Source organism: Canis aureus, chromosome 6 (genome assembly GCF_053574225.1).
Source record: "Canis aureus isolate CA01 chromosome 6, VMU_Caureus_v.1.0, whole genome shotgun sequence".
Lineage (NCBI taxonomy): Eukaryota > Metazoa > Chordata > Mammalia > Carnivora > Canidae > Canis > Canis aureus.
The window spans coordinates 53,436,432-53,457,120 of record NC_135616.1 but is presented as its reverse complement, the minus strand read 5'-3'; the positions used below and the strand labels follow the sequence as shown (position 1 = coordinate 53,457,120).

The window sequence follows — 20,689 nt, the reverse complement described above, 5'->3', positions numbered from 1 at the left end:
AAGGAGAGTGTTTTGAACAAATGTGTTGGGAAAACCAGATATCTACATGCAAAGAAATAAAGCTAGACCTTTACCTAACACCCTATACAAAAATTACCTCAAAGTAGATCATGGACTTACGTGTAAGATCTAAAATAATGAAACTTTCAGACAAAAATATATGGCAAAAACTTCATGATGTTGGCTTTGGCAATGATTTCTTGGATATGACACCAAAGCCATGGGGAATGAAAGAAATAGACAAATTGAACTTCATAAAAATTTTAAAAATTTGCATATCAAGAAACACTGTCCACAGAATAAAAAGGCAACCTACAGGCTGGGAGAAAATATGTGCAAATTCTGTATATAAAGGATTGGAATCCAGAATATATAGAGAACTCCTAATACTCAACAACAAAAAACATACAACCTAATTAAAAAATGGGAAGGACTTCAAAGAAAATATATGGACATTTCTCCAAAGAAAATATATGGATGGCCAATAAGCACATGCAAAAATGCCCATCATTAGGGAAATGCAAATAAAAACTTTGATGAGATACCATCTCACAACCAGTAGGGTAACTACTAAAAAAAACCTCAGAAAGCTGTGAACTGTTGGTGGCAATGTAAAATGGTATAGTCACTGTGGAAAACAATATGGGGCCTCTTCAAAAAAATTGAAAGCAGGGTCTTGAAGAGATATTTATATATCCATGTTCACAGTAGCATTATTTGCAATGGCTAAAACATGGGAACAACTCAAGTGTCCATTGACTGATGAATGGATAAGCAAAATATGATACACACACACGTACACACAATGGAATATCAGGCTTAATAGGAAAGAAATTTTGCAATGCACTACAACATGAATGAAATGTGAACACATACTAAGTGAAATAGACATGTACTATATGAGTCCATTTATATGAGGTATTTAGAATAGTCAAATCATAAAGACAGAAATTAAATGATGACTTCTAGGGGCCGTGGGGAAGGGAAATGGAGAGTTATTGTTTAATAAATAGAGAATCCAGATTTGCAAAGTGGGAGACATTATGGAGATGAACAGTAGTGATGGCTCAATGTGAACATATTTAATACCACTGAATTGTTAGTTAAAAATGACTAAGATGGTAAGTTTTTTAATGTCACATTTTATTTTAACTCATTAAATAAAACAAAACAAAATAAAAACTAAACCATGTCTCACTCCCTGAGGACAGGAATTACTGAGCTGGGAGGACAAGTTCTCTTACAAAGTTGCTTAGACCTTAGGCAAATGACCAGCTAAACTAGTTTTATTGTCACATGACCATGACTCAGTTTTTTTCTGCTTGAATGAACTCATCTGTATCTCCTGTGTGATGTGTACAGTTCCATCACTTCTTTGTGCTCTATATTTTCTGGGGCAGTTCAGATAAGGGAATGTTCTATAGGCTGGATTAAAAAAATAGGTTTATCAAGATATAATTCACGTTATATAATTCACCAATTTAAAATATGCAATTTGATGGTTTATAGTATATTCACAGAGTTATATAACCTTTACCATAGCCAATTTTAGAACATTTTTATCACCCCCCCCAAAGAACTTCTGTACCCATTAACAATTACCCAAATACTCTTGGTCATAGGCAACCACTGATTACTGTTTTTACTTTCTGTTGCTATAGATTTTCCAACTCTGAACATTCCATAAAAATGGGATCATATTATTTGTGTGTGTATGTGATGGCTTCTTTCACTTAATATAATGTTTTCAAGGCTCATCCATTTATATCACATATTAGTATTTCTTTTTCTTGATGAGTAATATTTCAATGTATAGATACTGCAGCTTATTTATTCATTCACTAGTTGATGGACAGTTAGGTTGTTTTTTTCTTTTTGACTATCATTAACAATCCTGGCATATGTATTCATGTGCAAAATTTTGCCTATTTCTGGACCAGATTTTGATGAAATTTCTGGAAGGTGGAATTAGGATGGGACCATTTTAACAAACCAGAGCAGAAACCATGGCCCAGAACATATGGGAAAAAGGTGGAGCAGGGATGGGAGGTATCTTTATCGATAAAGGCTATTAAAGACACCATCATACCTATTATTTATGCAGTACTTATTAATTACCAAGCATCATCATTGTTACAACAATCCTATGAGAGAATAAACCTTGTTAGCTTCATTTTATGAGAGAGAAAGCGGATGGGCAGAATTAACTAAAATGCTGGAAATCACATAATAAGAAGGACTTTGAATCTGGTCTACCTAAGTCCACTTTTAGTTGCTGCACCAAACTACAAGCCCTAAACTCCATTGTGGCAGGTGTGGGGAGAGTGTGGGACATTGATCAAGATAATTAAATGAGAATTTATGTAAGAGCTGAGCTAGTTCTTCATGTTTCTAGTCATCACCTTCCAGTACAGAGCCTGGGACCAGCAGTATTTACTCCAGGATTAATTCTAATTGACAGAACAAATTTTGAAGTCCTTAGAAGATTATGTTTATTCTCACAGTCTACCATATCCCAGCATCCTTCCTAGACTTCATTCCCAAAAAACTTGTTGCTATTTCCTCAAACTGCCTTTTGCTAAGTCTCCCAGCTCTTCCTTTTGAAAAATGCAGTCTGACAATTTTTGTCTTTAGTTGGAATACTATATCTCTTTCATTTAATCTCTAAGTCCACCATTTTACCATTTATATTCTATCTGCCACACCTGTTCTACTTTTCTTTTTTTCCCTCTGTGCTTACTCTCGAATTAATGAAATCTATTTATCCTTCTTCCTCCATTAACTCATTTGTTGTCATTTATTATTTTTAGGAGTTTCCCTAGGGATCACAGTAAGCATCCTTGGCTGCTTAAGGTCTAAAATATATTTGTATTTTTACTACTTCCAAGACAATGAAAGGTCTATATAATACTTTAAAGTTCTTTACTTCCCTCATACCTTCTGTAGTACTGCTGTCATGTATATTTAATTCTTCATACATTTAATGCCTCATTACACATTTTAGTTGTTGCTTCATGCCATCAATATTCTTACACACACATTTACCTATTCATTCTTCAGTATTTCCATGGTTCCATCTGGGATCATTTTCATTTGCCCAGAGAACTTTTATTATTTTGTTTTCTTTATTTTTGCCCACAGAACTTTGACTTTCCTTTAGTGTGGTGTACTGGAAACTATTGCAGTTTCTCTCTCTTTTTTATGAGTTATTTTACTTTCATTTTTGATGTACATTTTCAAAAGGTATAGAATTCTGGATTGGCAGTACATCCACCTCTCAGCACTTACAGAAAAAAAGATTCTATTGTTTTCTAAATTCCATCATTTTGATGGAGAAGTCTCCTTTTGGTTCCCCTGTTGATGATCTTAAAATATTCTTTTAGTGTTTGGTTTTCATCAGTTTTACTGCCAAGTCCATGGATGTTCTCTCTGGAGTGTTCTGGAAGGTAGTTAAGCTGAGTTTGGCTGACTAAAAGCTTTTGGTAAGTCACAGTCAAAGGCCTGGGGTATTTTCCGGGCTCCCTTCCCTTTGGAACTTCAATTTTTACCTCCTTAGTTCTTTGGGATTTTCAAAAATCCAACCTCTTAGCTTCTACTTTCTAAATAGTACATGCCTCAAACCCTGAAGCTGACTGTCTGGTTCACCCTCAGTGAGCTTTCCTTCTTTACAGATCTTGGTTCTTGCTGTCTTGGTAATTCCCTGATACTTTTAACAAATGCAAAAAATGTTTTATACTGTTTTTCTAGTTGTTTTCAGTGGAAAGACTGGCCTAATATAAGCTAACCAGTTATAGCTGGAAGACTTCAATGACTTCCAACTATTTCTAATAGTTTCCTATGTTTCTATCTCATATAGGTCCAGAAAAAAAATCATTCAGTTTCTTCTACTCTTTTCATCTTGCTAACATTCTATTGCTGAAGGTCTTGTGAGACAGTATCTTCCTGGCATGGCTCTTTCATTGCTCAACTTTGTGCATACCCTCACTCTGAACCACTAAATTCTTATCCCACTACAAAGATGGAGATGTAACTGTAAAACACTGATAAATACATTACAAAATATTTAAGATATATAAAATGTATACTATGAGTACACACATGTACTTACTTCCCAGTTGAAGTCCTCCCTCTACCCTGATTTCTTATCCCTTTCCATACCTGTCAAAGGGTACCCAGTCTCTTGAATTTACTGTTTATCTTTTTTTGGTGCCTTTCTTTATGCTTTTGCATATATGCACAACTCAAACATTATATATGATCAGAAATATGTATTATGCCACATACATTCTTGGGCAACTTGCATTTTTGCTTAATGCTATCTTTGTGAAACCCATGTTTTCTAAGTATATGCAGCTTTAATTCATTTATTTTCATTATATGGAGAATTCCTTTATATAACTGTATTGCAATTCAGTTAGCTCTTCTCCACTGATGAATATTTATATTCTTTCAAATTTTTTCTATGACAAACAATGGAGCCCTAAATATTCTTTTACTTATTTACTTGTGCACCTGTATAAGAGTTTCTCCAGGGTACATGCCTCACTGTACCCTTTATATTTATAGCATAGTATAAAGAATAAGTTATAGCTGATATTAGAATTATCTTCTCTTAAAGCCCATTTATTCAAATCAGATCTCAGAGTTACTTAGCAGACGCTAACCTCAGAGTCCAGGACTAGCTGCCTCCAAAACCCAGAGAAAAAAAATAATCACTGTTAAACTCATTTGTTCTTTGAGAATTATCCTATTCTCAGTACAATTAACAATAAGAACTTCATGTTCTTCAGCGAAAATTCAGGCCCTTCTATTTTCATGATCTAGACAAACCATAACACTAGAATGAGAGTATAATAGAATAAGAGTATACTGTTAGAATGACAGTAGAACTATTCCAAAGTTGGAATTATGGAGCTTTGACAATGGGGGCAACCCCATTAATTGGAGCATGTTGTGCCACTGTAGCCAATATCTTTCTATTTTGCTTTTTCCTCTCAGGGAAGGACTGCCTGAATCATTCCTTTTGCTCTGTTCTCACTTCTACTTTTGTATGCTGGAAGCCAAATCATAAATAAACAGGTCACATACATCACTCAACAACTGGTTTTAAGCCTAGGTTGGTCTAGCTCCAGATTTATAAAAAATCAAAACAAAGCAAAAAAAAAAAAAAAAAAAAAGAAAAACAACAATGCCAAACATTTCACTAGTTCTCAAGGATCATAACTTTGCCAAAACACCCAATTTTTATTTCTAAACAAAACATTTAATCCTACAAATATAATTGAGTAGCATGTGAAATTATTTGTGTACAAGATTATACATTGAAGAAAAATGGAAGAATATTGGAAACAAACAAAATGTCCATCAATAGGAGATTGATTCAATAAATTACAGTGCCTGCATGCAATTGAATAATATGCAACTTTTAAAAGAATGAGAGAGTTCTCTGTATGCTTGTTGCTAAGGCATATTATTAAATAAAAAAGCAAAATATAGTTCTTTGTGTAAAACAAGGGGAAATAAGAAAGCACATTTTAATTTTCTCATATTTGCATAAATAAACTGAAAAATGATGCTGGACATTAATAAAAGTGAATACCTGAAGAGACCAGAGAGAGGGTAGGAACTAAAAAGAAGGGGATGAGGACCTAAGCAGATAGAGGTCAGGAATGAAAGTAAGATTTTTCACTTTTTTACTTTAAAGCTTTTGAATCAGGAAAATATATGATTATTATAAAAAAAAAAAACAAGTACACTAACAAACTCAACACTTAGTATTAGTCCATGATTAAAACAACATCTTCATTTGAGTTATTTCCTCCAGTCTTGCCTAAGTAAGGTGTGAACACTTGTCTTGCATTTTCATTGCTGAAAGGATAGGGCAATGGAGGTTGCCTTGGTGGCTCAGTTGGTTTAGCAAGCAACTCTTGATTTCACTCAGGTCGTGATCTCAGGATTGTGAGATTGAGCCCTGTATGGGGCTCTGTGCTGAGCATGACTTAGAGATTTGAAAAGACCCCAAACCAGGGCACTTCACCATGAAATTTCAGAACTGCATGTATAACAAGAAATTCTCATGACCTTCTAGAAAAAGAAATACAAGTCATGCATAAAGTCATGTAGAGAATGGACATGACAATAAGCTTTTAGTAACGTAGAGGGTAGAAGGCAATGAGACCATGACTTCAAAAGTCTAAGACAATTTGATTTTTAGCTTATAACTTAATATCTAGCTGAACTGCTTACTAATCAAGTGTCAGCATAGATATATGAGAGATATGGCATATGTTGTTTTTTGGGTATCCAAGAGCTTCCAAGTTCGTTTTTCCCTTTCTACCTTGCACTGTAGGCTGGGAAAGGTGATTATTTCAGATGCTTTCACACTTAGAAATCACCACACAATTTCAATTTTGGCCAAGGAGACATAAATAGAACTCTTCTAGTGGATCTCTGAGAAAGAATTTGATTGCCCTTCATTTGTCTCTCCCTTCTTTTTTTCCTCTCCTTTTCCCTTCCCTCCCTTTCTCCTTCCTATTTAGTTATCTATCTATCTATCTATCTATCTATCTATCTATCTATCTATCTATCATCTATCTATCTATCTATCTATCATCTATCTATCATCTATCTATCTATCTATCTATCTATCTATCTATCTATCTATCTAGACATAGCATAACCTTCATCTTCTTACTTTTATGATATTGGGGTGTCTTGTTTTTTTTTTATTTTTTTTATTTATGATAGTCACACAGAGAGAGAGAGAGAGAGAGGCAGAGACACAGGCAGAGGGAGAAGCAGGCTCCATGCACCGGGAGCCTGAGGTGGGACTCGATCCCGGGACTCCAGGATGGCGCCCTGGGCCAAAGGCAGGCGCCAAACCGCTGTGCCACCCAGGGATCCGAGGGGTGTCTTGTTATACATTTTCCCTTTTTTTTTCTTTCTTTTTCTCTTAACACCAAATTTCCAAAGGGCCTTATTTTCTTTTGTCTTCCTTTTCTCTTCTAGAGCTAAGACTGTCTCATTAAATGCAGTCTATGTTTACACCGGACCTGTCTGTTCAGATTGTATCAATCATTTTAAACGTGTCTAGTTCTTCTCTTAGATTTGAAATTCCTTCCCAGTAGTCTGTGCTCCTCTCTGCCTAGATGCTTTTTTAGTTTTTTTTCTAATGTATGAAGCCCCTTTCACAAGCTTCCCCCTCCTTTCTTCCATGTAGTTTTTATTGGTTCACCTCCAAATAGTCTTGCAATAGGGTGTTGTGGGGTGGTAAACTGAGAGACCATACATTGTAATTTGCTGATTTTATTCTTTAACTGCAGTTATTTTGCAGTTTTTTCACTGTCTTTAAGTTATACCGAGGGCATGATTTGGTGGAGAAATTACTTTTTCTTTGTAATTGTTTCAAATCATTTGATGAGGATCCTGGGGGATGGGTCACTATACAGCCATCACTGTCCTCAGCTACTCCAGAATTTTTGCTTATACATGTGCTTGTTTATATGTATTCGTTTAGATAATAAATTCTTGAGAGACAGGATCTGCTTATTTTTTCCTTACTAGCATAATGCTCTTGCATGTACTTGTTGCTAAATGATTCTCTTATTCAGGGTCAATGAAATGGTCCCTTAACCATTGGGATGCCTCAAGGATTACTGATATATTCCTATTAGTTTTAAATTTAAGGCAAAGAGACTGACTAGTATTTACCTTTCAGTAGTATCAGTGAAAACTAATGAAAAAGTTGGAATAATGATAAATTTTTAAATAAGTATAGTAAGATTACTTTCATATGTGGCTAGGACCTTGGGGAGGGGATACTTCTTTGCAAGGAGATCATCATTTATAATTACCATACTTCCTAGTTTTGTGGATTTTGTGTTGCAATAACACCTGATTAGCTTGTTTTCTTAATTAGGTTAAGTGTTTCTTACTGAAATGGTGTTCACTTTATCCATTTGCTTTTCAAACTTAAAAATAAAAATCATGGCTGGCGAAAGGCAATGTTAGCTCACACTCTCCATGACATCATGTATTTTACATGGAAATTTTGTGAGACTTATGGAGGACTATGGTCTTTACAAAGCCTCTCAGAAGAGCAGATGCTGAATTTCTTTTTGGTGCTTATTCTTCTTTTAGCTGTCTTCACTATCAGGAAGTTCTTCCTTATATGAGTCCTTCATGTTACTGAATCCTTCCTGTTAACCACAATACCTTCAATAAGAAAACAAATAGCTTGAATTTTTGTTGGTTATTTTCTCCACAGACATATCCATAGTTTTAATTCCTACTGCATTTTGTGTAATTTAAAATTATATAGCTTAATTTTATAAGTCAAAGATAATTTTTGTCTATTCTTAAATATTCTACCATACATGCTGGGATTATAGATCATACTTCATTCTTTGAAAATATTCCACAGGTAGAAGACTTAATTCACAGAAATTAAGGTGGAGGGATAGAGCCAGGCAACTGGTAAAGCATCTGAATAAAGGACTATTTTAATTTTAATTTTTTAAAGATTTATTTATTTACTTGAGAGAGAGAGAACATGGGGCAGAGGGGCAGAGGCAGAGGGAGAGAATCTCAAGCAGATTCCCCACTGAGCATGGAGTCTAATGCAGGGCTCTATCTCATGACCCTGAGATCATGACCTGAACCAAAATCAAGAGTCAGATGTTTCACTTCCATCCAGTGCTCTTGAATGAGGGATTACTTTTTAAAAAAATGATAAATATATCTATTTACTTAGTAAATATTTATTGAGTACATAGTGTGTGCCAGGTATTGTGCATACTTGTACTCCTGGACAAATTGTTGTGCAAAGACTTTCAAGAATGTACTTTAAAAAACAAGTAATTATAACTAGCACATTGGCATGGGAACATGATTGTTTCCAAAGTATTTGAAATATTTTGTGTTTCATAATAGTTAAAGCTGTCTTTTACAATTTTGTTTATAGTATTAAAGTTCACGAAGTGTTGCTTTTATAGATAAAATAAAGGGGCACTTCAACTATGACTCTTTTTGAATTATCACAACTTCAAAACTATTGAAAATAATACCTAGATTTTTGCAATGACCTCTTGACTGATCTTCTTGTTTTTACTCTCGCCCACTTAGAATAAATTCTCCACCATGCAGCCAGATTGTTTTCTTATATTGTTAATTTAACTTATCCCACTTCTCTGCTTAAAAGCCCCCATCAGTTTCCCATTAAAGTTTTTGAGTCTTTTAATATTTGTTAAAAATATTTTAGATCGGTCGCATTTTGTTGAGTGTAACATATCTACAGAACAAAATAATATTATAATGTATATAATTGGAACAGTGAAATCTAATCAACAGTAAGCTCTGTCACAACCAGATATTTAAAAGGAATGCAAACACCTGTATAAGTTGAGTTTTAAGATAAATAGAGGCTCAAGATTATAATGTATCCAGGAAAAAACTGTGGAGAAATTCCCTACATTTTATTTTATCATTTATTTTTTAAAGATTTTATTTATTCATGAGAGACAGAGAGAGAGGCAGAGACATAGGCAAAGGGAGAAGCAGGCTCCCTGTGAGGAGCCTAATGTGGGACTTGATCCCAGGACCCCAGGATCATTATCCAAGCCAAAGGCAGATGCTCAACCACTGAGCAACCCAGGTGCCCCATGAAAATCCCTATATTTTAGAATAAAGTCTAAGCTTTTAGACTATAGTTAAAAGACTATAGTCTTGGCAATAAGTTCTAGAGAAGCCAACGTGACTGCATCTTTGCTGTGCTATTTCTCTTAGTTGCAAAACACTTGTTTGGGGGCACTATTAACCTTTCAAGGCTACCTTTGGTTTCCCCTGGTTATGACACATGGAGAAATGTACAAAGGTAGTTGTTAGGGATAATCACCAAATGTTTTCAGAAGAGGATATTTTGTTGACTGAGATGATGGGTTTGAGGTTACTGGGTTGGAGAAGCCCTGGAGAACAGAATTGTTCTAATAATCCAAGAGTGGAAGGCTGGTGGGGAGAAGACAGGGAAGGCATTTAGTTTGGAACCAGGGGATAGAGCAGCTGTGGGAAGAGTTGAGAAGAGGGCAGGGGTGGCATGTCATCAAAGAGGAACTTTGAGAGAAAGCAGGGATATCTATTGATTTCTAATTTAAATTTTAATGTAAATTTTAATTAAATTTTTGCCTTATAGTGTCACATATATTTCTTTGTTTTCCCACAGAAACATCTGAATTATTTGTTAACACTTCAGAGAATTAGGTTTACTTTTAAGGAATAATCTTGTGGGAACAAGAACAGAGATTTCCAATGGAATTAATTTATTTACTTTAAGGAGTACACTGTACTCCATACTCAGGTTTGCTTATGTGCATGGAAGGAGGTTCAGGATGAGTATGGATATCTTGGAGACCTTGGATGAATATGGAGTCCTTCTTCTATTCCTCCAGATGTCTCTGTTTTCAGAACGTGATGACTTCAGAGCTGCAAATAGCTAAGGAGAGAGATAATACAGGTTTTTTTGTAAGATTTTAAGCCTTATGGACCAACCTATATTATACTAGGAACAAAAGCTTTCTTCATGTAGCCTATTTGGAATCCTGTCTTACAGGTGGCACTAGGATACCTGAAGCAGAATATTAAGTTTGGATCTAAACAGTAGTGAGAGGGAAGCCTGGGTGGCTCAGTGGTTGAGCATCTGCCTTCGGCTCAGGGTGTGATCCCGGTCCAGGGATTGAGTCCTGCACTGGGCTCCCTGTGAGGATCCTGCTTCTCCCTCTGTCTATGTCTCTGCCTGTCTCTGTGTCTCTCCTGAATAAACAAATAAAATCTTTAAAAACAAAACAAAACAGTAGTGAGAATGGGAACTAAAGACTAGACTTGGAGCCATAAGAACAGAGCTGAGAGTTATGGCAGAGAGATGGCTCATAGCAGAATGAACATTTGAACAGATGGAGGGCAGGTGTAGGAGAAGACCTTTCTTACAGAATATGATTCAGGAGTGGTGGGAAGCTCTAGGCAGGCAAATGCCTCTCCATCTGCTGACTGGTACATGAAGTTCCACTTTTAGGTCTTTATCCATTTCATTTAGGTGATGCCTTTGATGCCTCTGTCCCTCCTGTGACATAAGCACAAGGCTTCACGTGGTAGTTACTAAATCCTGATAAAATCCAGATACCCAGAAAAGAGGGTATGCCAGATAAAATACAAATTTTGCACAGGCTATACTTACTTTAAAACATTATTTATTGTTTATCTGAATTTTAAAATTAACTGGTTGTCCTGTATTTATATTTGCTAAGTCTGGCAACTCCGTCTGGAAAGGGTCAACAATATTAGCAGAGGTCAGTCACTTAAAACTGAGTGTAAATTAATTTGTCAGATTTTTTTTTTCTTGAAAGCAAGGTTTTTATGGGGAGGGGTAAATCTATGGGAGTCTATGGGAAAAAGGAGTCAGGATGCTGGCCTTTAGAGAAAGTCTTTATGGAGAAAGAATAAATAATAAAAAAGCAGGAATTATCCAAGGAGGTGGTAATAGAGATGGATTGTGGAGTGAAAGATATCTGTGACAAAGGGAACAGCATGGGCCAAACCAGAGAAGTGAGAATCATAATGGTATGAGTTTAGGAAATAGGACTAGGCAATATCACCAGAGTATTAAGAGGGAGGCAGGGAGAAATAAGAATAAGAGATGAAGACTAGACCAGGAAGGCCTTGTATGCTCTTGAGCTTGGACATTGTCCAAAAAGTGATGGGTTTTGAGGATGGACTTGCCATGCCACACTTGCAGCAGTGTGGACGGTAGATGGGGGTGGCAGGGCATTAACTTCCATATGTTTACTTTGCCAGTAGAATGATTGATATGCAATATGCTTGCTTTACTCATTTATTTATGAGTCTACTCCCTGAAGGCATCAGGGTTGGGATGCTTAAGGATTTCTGTAATACATTAGGGTAGGTTTGCAATATGAGTCAGCCCCTTAATAACTGCAAAACTCATCAGATGATTAGCAGTGTGGGTTAGTGAAGGCCCCATGATAGATTAATGCTTCAAATGCCTTAAGATGACATTTTTTTTTTTCCTGTAGGGAGGAGTGATTCACGAGCATAGACATTAAGGCTCTGGTTATAATTATTTTATATAAGGTGAGAAAAGGTAGTCAGTGCAGCTAAACTCTATTACATTTAAGCAAAGGACAGTTGAATGAGCTTATAATATAATATATAAACTTTAAATTGCACAGGAATTTCAGCTATCACTTCCTTGTGACTTTAAAAAACTTTCCCCCTAGTATTCATTTTGCCTTCAACTATTTTTTTTTTACTAAACATCATATTAGGACACTGCATCTACATACATCTTTGAAGATTACTGAGTATTATATTACCAGATTGTGGTCTTATCTCTTTAAAGAAATTAGTAGACATAGGCCCAGGGTGTCACATGCAAGGGGCTGCCTTTGGTCCAGGTCCCAGCCTGGAACTTGATCTCTTCATTCCATATCTTCTACTCAAAGTCTACATACTAGCTAGGTCTTCAGAAAGAAAATCTCCCTTTCACTGCAGGGTCCTGCTTTTTCTCCAGACTCATCCCTTGTCTTTTCCACCATTTCTTCAAATGTGCCCTGCTTGTTTGTATCTCCAGAACTTTACAGACAGGGGTCTTTCAGTAGGGATGGTTCCTTTTATTTTCTCCTGCAACACTTTTTTTGTTCACTTCCTTTACTATTTTTCTTCTGAGGACTGCATGTTTTCCTGGACTATTTCTTCTGATCCATTAATCTGTTCATTCTTTCTAGTAATATACCTTCACAATATTTTATCTTTATACTAAGATGCTTGGTAAAGTAATTTTTCCTTTACTTTGTTTTCATCAAAATTTTCTAGATTCCTTTTCCTTAAGAATTCTTACAGATCGATTTTGTAATTGTCCTGTTAATGAGCAATTTGTTGGGTTTACTAATTCATTGAAACTCCTTTCCTGTATATTAGCATATTACTGTCTCTAGGTTTTCTCTTCCATTGTTCCAGCTATTCTTTTTTAGTCTCCTTTTACTTTCCCAGCTAGGATTCTCTCTTTATTTTCTTTTGATTGTCCTACATTTTCTCCTTAGCTGATTTCATCCATATCCATGGCTGACCTTGAAAGTAAAACAGCCAGTTAATTTACCAGCAAAATGGGTTTATTCCGGAACAGCAGAACTGCAGTTTGGAACATGCAAGCTATAGCAAAAGCCATAGGCAAGTCTGCAGAACAAAGCAGAGGAACATTCTTTTTTAGAGTGAAGGGGGAAGGGGATTGGGATGAGCTGTTGCAATCTAAAAGTCTATTGGAATAAACTGGGAGTTCCAAGTGTAGTGGATTTTCACTGGCTGAGTTGTGAGAATCTCTCATTGTCTGGGCTGTTGCTGAGGGAGGAGGAAAGTCTTTCCTCCTCCTACAGCTCTGTGAAGGGAAGCAATGAGTGGTAAGATATGGGAAGTCCCTATTCTGACCTCTTTGACTCCATTTTACTTTTTTTTTTCTTAAAGTAGACTCCATGCCCAATGTGAGGCTTGAACTCATGACCCTGAGATCTAGAGTCCATGCAATTTACGGACTGAACCAACCCCTTCCTGACTCCATTTTAAAGGAAGTTTCCAAAAATAAGATAAAATAAGATAAAATAAAATAAAATAAATAAAATAAAGGAGGTTTCCTTTATTATGTATCACCTCAACAACTATTTTTACTCATGCTAATCTGAGATCTTTCTTTTCTATCTTCCAAATCCATATTTCCAATTGCCTTTGGGTCATCTCCACAAAGATCTCAAATTTAGCTTGTCCTAACTTGTCCACACTATTCTCCTCCAGACCTGGTCCTTTGAGATTACTTTATTCAGGTTGAAGAGTTACCATTGACCCAGGTTCCCAGAGAATTTCTAATGTCATCTACCCTCCACATTCAGGTAGACACTAATTCCTATCAGTTCTACTTTTCATCTCCAATATCACTACCACTGCATCTGTTTTGGTTAGAGTATCACAATTTCTTGCTTGGACAATAAAACATTCTCTTACCCGTGAGCCTTCCTACTGACCCTTTCTTTTGCTAGTTCAGTTTCTACACATCTGCTAGGGTTGCTAGTGAGCAGGGGAAGGAGCACAGGGAGACAGACAAGCAGAGTCTGATGCTGGGATCAGCCTCACAACCCTGAGATCATGATCTGAGCTGAAATCAAGAGTCAGATACTTACCGATTGAGCCAACCAGGCACCCCTAGAATTTTTTTTATTGAAGTTAGATTTGCCAACATATAGTATAACACACAGTGCTCATCCCATCAAGTGCCCTCTTCAGTGCCTGTCATCCAGTTACCCCATCCCCCTGCCCGCCTCCCCTTCTACTACCCTTTGTTACCTAGAATTGTTTTCCTAAAAGAATTCTGGTCATATCATCCATTGTTTCCTCTACTGAATCTCCGTAGGAGACATTTTTGGGGGTCAGAGGTTGAGTATATTTCCCTCTACCCTTTTGAATTCTTGGCTGAGACTTTGGTAGTAAAGGACATAGAAAATTATTAACCTATAAACTCCTGTATACATGGGAAATACTGAGGGAAAAATAACTCCTCAAGGTGGCTTAGAATTCCAGTTTTTTAAAAAAGATTTTATTTATTTATTCATGAGAGACACAGAAAGAGAGAGGCAGAGACATAGGCAGAGGGAGAAGCAAAGTCCATGAAGGGAGCCTGATGTGGGACCCAATCCTGGAACTCCAGGATCATGCCCTGAGTCGAAGGCAGATGCTCAACCCCTGAGCCACCCAGGTGTCCCAGAATTCCAGTTTATATAGCATCTTCAACAAAGAACAACAAATTTGTGCAGAAATGACAGGACAAAAGAAAGCAGTTTTAGGTTTCTGAGAGTAGAGATAAAAGCTAGTTAGTAAAACTAGTTATATAGATATTTCTGGTGACTTCTTTAGGCTGATAGGGTCTAAAATAGTCTCTAGAAATTAACTTTTGTCCTTACTTGTAGAGCGAAGAGGAGGGACATCTTTATAAATTTATGTCCTGATTTTAGGCAAATGAGGGAGACAGGGAAGAGAGCATTTCTTACATCTACTTCTTCTCAATTGGCTTCAGCTCAAAATAATCCATATGCCAAAATGGTCTATTTTGGGATGGCATAATCTGCTACTCTTCAAAGTCATAAATTCCAAACTCCTTAGCATAACATGTAAAACTCTGTGTAATCTGGCCCAGGCTTCCTGTCCTCTTTATTTTCTACATCTTTCCTTTTTACTCCCATTACTGAGCTTGTTTTAGCTATACCTTTGCAGACCCTATTACTTCTGTTCAGAATACTCTTTCCCATTTTCTACTGCATATTCTTCATAGTCTTTGTCAAATGACTTCCTCAGAGAAACCTTCCTAAAAATGCCCAGGAAAAATTTCTCTTCCTCATACTCTATTCCCTTAATACCTCCTTCCTTTATATTTTGATCATATCTTACTGTTTATTATATATGTAGATATATATGCACACCCCCTACTCGGATGTAACATTCTTCATGTATGAAGTAGGTAGTACTCTTCACACTTATGACTAAATGCACTGTGACTATTATACACACATATGTATATGTATATATGTGTATATTGTATATATGCATGTATACATATGTATTTATGTGTATTTACATGCATTACACACACATATAAAGTGAACAATGCATTTAATCATGTTTCTGAGGAGTATTCCTATATATGAAGACTATTACATGGCTGGTGATATAAATATATTCTTTTTGTTCTTGATGGCCTCATGTGCTATTTAGAAGAAATGATAGGTACTGGTCAAATAGCTTGTGGAAAGAACTCTGGATCGGGGAGTAAGAGGCTTAGTTAGGCCCTTAATCTCCATGTTACCTCAAAGTTTCTATTTCCTTATTGTAAAATAGGGCAAGGTGATGTTAATAATTAGAGGAAATGTCATAAATATTAATAAAGTTTGTAAAAGATTCAGATATAACACAATGTATAAACATGAGAGAAGAGAATCAATGTTAATGAGTTCTTGTAATCACAGTGCTAAATATATTACTTCATTTAGTTTATTACTGTATGCTAGAATTTTAGAAACTAAGTAGAATGTTAAATACATTAATATAATATAATATAATATAATATAATATAATATAATATATAGCTTCTTTTGTGTCTGATGACATGAAACAGAGCTGTCTCTTTCTACCAATCTGGTTTAAAAATCAGTGATTATCATTGATAATGAGTTGGTGAAAAAAAAGATTTTACTTATTCAATTTGTTAATAAGTTTACCTTAGATTCAATCACAAACATACATATACATGCTAATAAACACACACAGATATTTTAAGGATGATCTGGCTAAGTCCCATTCAGAAAAATCAAGTGCCATTTAAGTCACCGTGCTCTCTAGTCCTTTGCTACTCATTTTGAAAAGAAGATTTATTTATTTATTTTTGAGAGAGAGAGAGAGAGAATCCTCAAGCAGACTCTCTGCTGAGCATGGAGCCTGACATAGGGCTTAATCTCAGGACCTGAAGATCATGACCTGAGCCAAAATCAAGAGTCAGATACTTAATGGACTGAGTCAACCAGGCATCCCGCCCATTTTATTTTGCATTATTAGTGAAGATGATGGGAGGGGACATACGTATGTCTATTTATTACATAAGACTATGTACACAGAAATTGTAAGTAACATTCTATCAAATTTAATGAAAATTAATATAGTCTATTTAATCTGTTAACAATCTAATTGGTTTTATTTAATGACTCATGAATTGGGCAGCATCCCATCTAGCAAATAGAAAAGAGCTCTGAGGAGCTGTACAAAATGATTTTATAGAAGGGGATGGGAAAAGGGTTTCTAGCAGACAGTCAATTGTTTCAGACGAGGTCAACTTCCTATGGGGGAGGGAAGGGGTCTATAAAGTGGATTACTAGTGTTGACTAGGTAATTCCAGATTGAATGATTAAAAGTTACACTCTATCATTCCTATTGTTTCCATTTACATCCTAGTATCATACTAAACAAAATACACAAACATGTTTGCATGCGCATATGCACACGCACACAGAGAATATTACTTTGGAGTCATATGCAGTTTGAACCTCTTTTGGCTACTAGAATCAATTTTATATATCCTGAAAACAAATTGAGATAGATTGGTTTACATTTTTCTCCTCAAACCACTGGTATTTCACTCATTCATGTCTAATCTTCTTTTTTTTTTTATCATCACTCCAGTTTATTTTTTATTTTTTTTCATGTCTAATCTTCTTTACAGTGTTCTCTTTCTCCAATTAGACAAATTGAGTTAGAATATTTATCTTCCTTTTATTAGATACAAACTTAGTATAAATATCATAAGTGTCAATATTTTTACTATTTTCTTTCCTAAAGGAATATTGAAACTGTTGAGACTCTTCAGGATTTATTTTTAGCTCATTGATGAAATTCTGACATTTTATTGGTGGACAGCCAAGAAATATAAGCAGTATTGCATAATTCTCTGCTTATGTCTTCCAAAGTAAGTATCCATTATATTTTAAAAATAGCTTTTTTGAGGTACAATTGACATGTAGTAAGGTATATAAATTTAAGTGTACAATTAGGCAAGTTTTGGAATATGCAAACCTCTGTGAAATCATCACCACAATTCACATAACAAATGTATGCATCACCCCTCAGAATTTCCTCTACAATTGCTAATTCCTCCCACCTACATTTCCCTAGCTCCCAGCTTCCCACCATCCCTAGAAAAGTACTGATTTGATGTCTTGCACTCTAGATTGATTTGAATCTTCCAAAATCTTATATAATTAGAATCATACAGTATGTATTTTTGTATGGCCTTTTTCACTTAGTATGATTATTTTGACATTGATTTACATTGCTATGGGTAACAATAGGTCATTCATTTTTATTGCTGAGTAGTATTGCATTGTGTGAATGTTCCATGCTTTATCCATTAACATTTTTAAAAAGGTTTATTTATTTATTTTAGAGAGAGAGAGAGAGAGAGAGAGAGAGAGAATGCAAGCAAGAGGAGGGGCAGAGGGAGAGGGACACAAGCAGACTCCCCACTGAGCGGGGAGCCCAATATAGAGGCTTGATCCCAGGATCCTGAGATCATGATCTGAGCCAAATTCAAGTACTTTGCTCAAAAAACTGAGCCACCCAGGTGCCCCTATTCATTAACATTTTGATTGCATTAAGCTTGTGTATAGTTTTTGGATGTTACAAATTGCTGTTAATATTTCTGTACTAGGTTTTGCAGAGACATATATTTTTATTTTTTATCGGTTAATGAATATTTGAGAGTTGAATGATTAGGTCATATGGCAGGTATATGTTTAATTTCTAAAAGACTGCTACACTATTTTCTAAAGTGGTTATACACCATTTCACATTTCCATTAGCAGCATGTGAACTCTAATTACTTTCTTGGTAAAACTTGTTATGGTCAGGGTAGCTATGTATTAACATTTAATTTTGCATTTCTTAATGACCTGATGTTTAATATCTTTTCATATTATTATTTACCATCTATACGTATTCTTTGGTTAAGCATCTGTTTAAGTCCTACCATTTTTAAGTTGGATTGTGTATCTTATTACTGAATTTTGGGCTTTCTTTATATATTCTGAATACACATCTTCTGTGAGATGTATTACTTGCAGATGTTTTCTCCCTATCAGTAGTCTGTCTTTTCATTCTCTTAACATTGTCTTTTCAAGAGTGGAAGTTCTTAATTTCTATAAAGTCTAATTCATAAATTTTTTTTTGGTTTGTGCATTTGATATTATATCTAAGACATCTTTGCCTAGCGGAAAGACTTTCTTTTATGTTTTATTCTAGAAGTTTTATACTTTTTGGTTTCACATTTAGTTCTATAATCCATTTTGAGTTAACTCTTATATATGGTGCAAAGTATTAATTGAATTTTTAAAATATCATATAAGTATCCAATTGTTCTAGTATGGTTTGTCGAAAAGACTATTTTATCTCCACTGAATTCCTTTAGGAAAGTGAATGAATTGCTTAAAAAACGCATACTGCCAAAAGTCTCTTAAGAAACTCCTCTTAAGAAGTACATAACCTGAGTAGTCTACATCTATTAAAAAAACTTGAATTTGTAGTTTAAAATCTTTTCCACAAAGAACTTCAGGCCAAGATGGTTTCACTGGTGAATTCCACCAAACATTTAAGAAAACAATAATGCTAATTATAGACAAAATCTTCCAGAAAATTTAAGAGGGCAGAATACTCTCTGACTCATTCTACGGGACGATTGTTACACTGATACCAAAAACCAAGCCAAAATATAACAAAAAATAAAATACAGATCAATATCCATCATAAAAATACGTGTAAAAATCCTTAACAAATGTTAAATATAATCCTATAATCCATTATAATCCTATAATCCATGTATAAAATGGATAGTATATCACGAACAAGTGGAGTTTATTTCAGCAATGCAAGTTTGGGTTAATAGTCAATGTAGTTCACCATATTTTAAACAAAACCATATGATCATCTCAATAGATGCAAAAAACACATCTGACAAAAGCCATCCTGCATTACTGATAAAAACTGCTAGTTAACTAGAAATGGAAGGAAACTTCCTCAATTGAATAAAGGGTATTTATGAAATATCTATAGCTAACATCATACTTACTGGTAAAAGACTCAATGCTTTATTCCTAAAATCAGAAACAAGGCAAGGATGTTTGATATCACTACTTCTTTTTTTTTTCCTTTCCTTTCTTTTTTTCTATATATTTTTTGTTGAAGTTTGATTTGCCAACATATAGTATAACACCCAGTGCTCATCCCATCAAGTGCCCCCCTCAGTGCCCATCACCCAGTCACCCCTACCCCTGCCTGCCTCCCCTTCCACTACCCCTTGTTCATTTCCCAGAGTTAGGGGTGTCTCATGTTTTGTCACCCTAATTTTTCCCACTCATTTCCCATCCTTTCCCCTATAATCCCTTTCACTATTTCTTATATTCCCTGTATGAGTGAAACCATATAATGATTGTCCTTCTCTGATTGACTTACTTCTTACTCAGCATAATACCCTCCAGTTCCATCCATGTTGAAGCAAATGGAGGGTATTCATCCTCTCTAATGGTGCATTTATATTCCGTTGTATATATATACTACATCTTCTTTATCCATGCATCTTTTGATGGACATTGGGGCTCCTTCCACAGTTTGGCTATTGTGGACATTGCTGCTAGAAACATCGGGGTGCAGGTGTTCCAGCGTTTCACTGCATTTGTATCTTTGGGGTAAATCCCCAGCAGTGCAATTGCTGGGTCGTAGGGTAGCTCTATTTTTAATTCTTTGAGGAACCTCCACACAGTTTTTCAGAGTGGCTGCACCAGTTCACATTCCCACCAACAGTGCAAGAGGGTTCCCCTTTCTCCACATCCTCTCCAACATTTGTTGTTTCCAGTCTTGTTAATTTTCAACATTCTCACTGGGGTGAGGTGGTATCTCATTGTGGTTTTGATTTGTATTTCCCTGGTGGCAAGTAATGCGGAGCATTTTCTCATGTGTTTGTTGGCCATGTGTATATTTTCTTTGGTGAAATATCTGCTCATGTCTTTTGCCCATTTCATGATTTGATTGTTTGTTTCTTGAGTGTTGA

At 35.6% G+C, this 20,689-nt stretch overlaps 3 long non-coding RNA genes across 3 annotated transcripts in view; 2 read left to right on the top strand and 1 right to left on the bottom strand.

The window, feature by feature from the left end:
- LOC144316139 (uncharacterized) overlaps positions 1-20,689 on the top strand; it is a 339,579-nt gene that overhangs the window by 192,807 nt on the left and 126,083 nt on the right. The gene's annotated exons all lie outside the window — the stretch shown is intronic.
- LOC144316127 (uncharacterized) lies at positions 10,297-14,360 on the bottom strand. Its single transcript, XR_013381951.1, has 2 exons — positions 14,232-14,360; positions 10,297-10,486 (listed from the first exon to the last, which is right to left on the bottom strand). It is a non-coding gene; the product is annotated as an uncharacterized LOC144316127 (long non-coding RNA).
- LOC144316128 (uncharacterized) overlaps positions 13,343-20,689 on the top strand; it is a 107,045-nt gene continuing 99,698 nt past the window's right edge. Inside the window, exons 1-2 of the long non-coding RNA XR_013381952.1 lie at positions 13,343-13,460; positions 17,431-17,557. This is a non-coding gene — a long non-coding RNA (uncharacterized LOC144316128). The remainder of the gene's footprint in view (positions 13,461-17,430; positions 17,558-20,689) is intronic.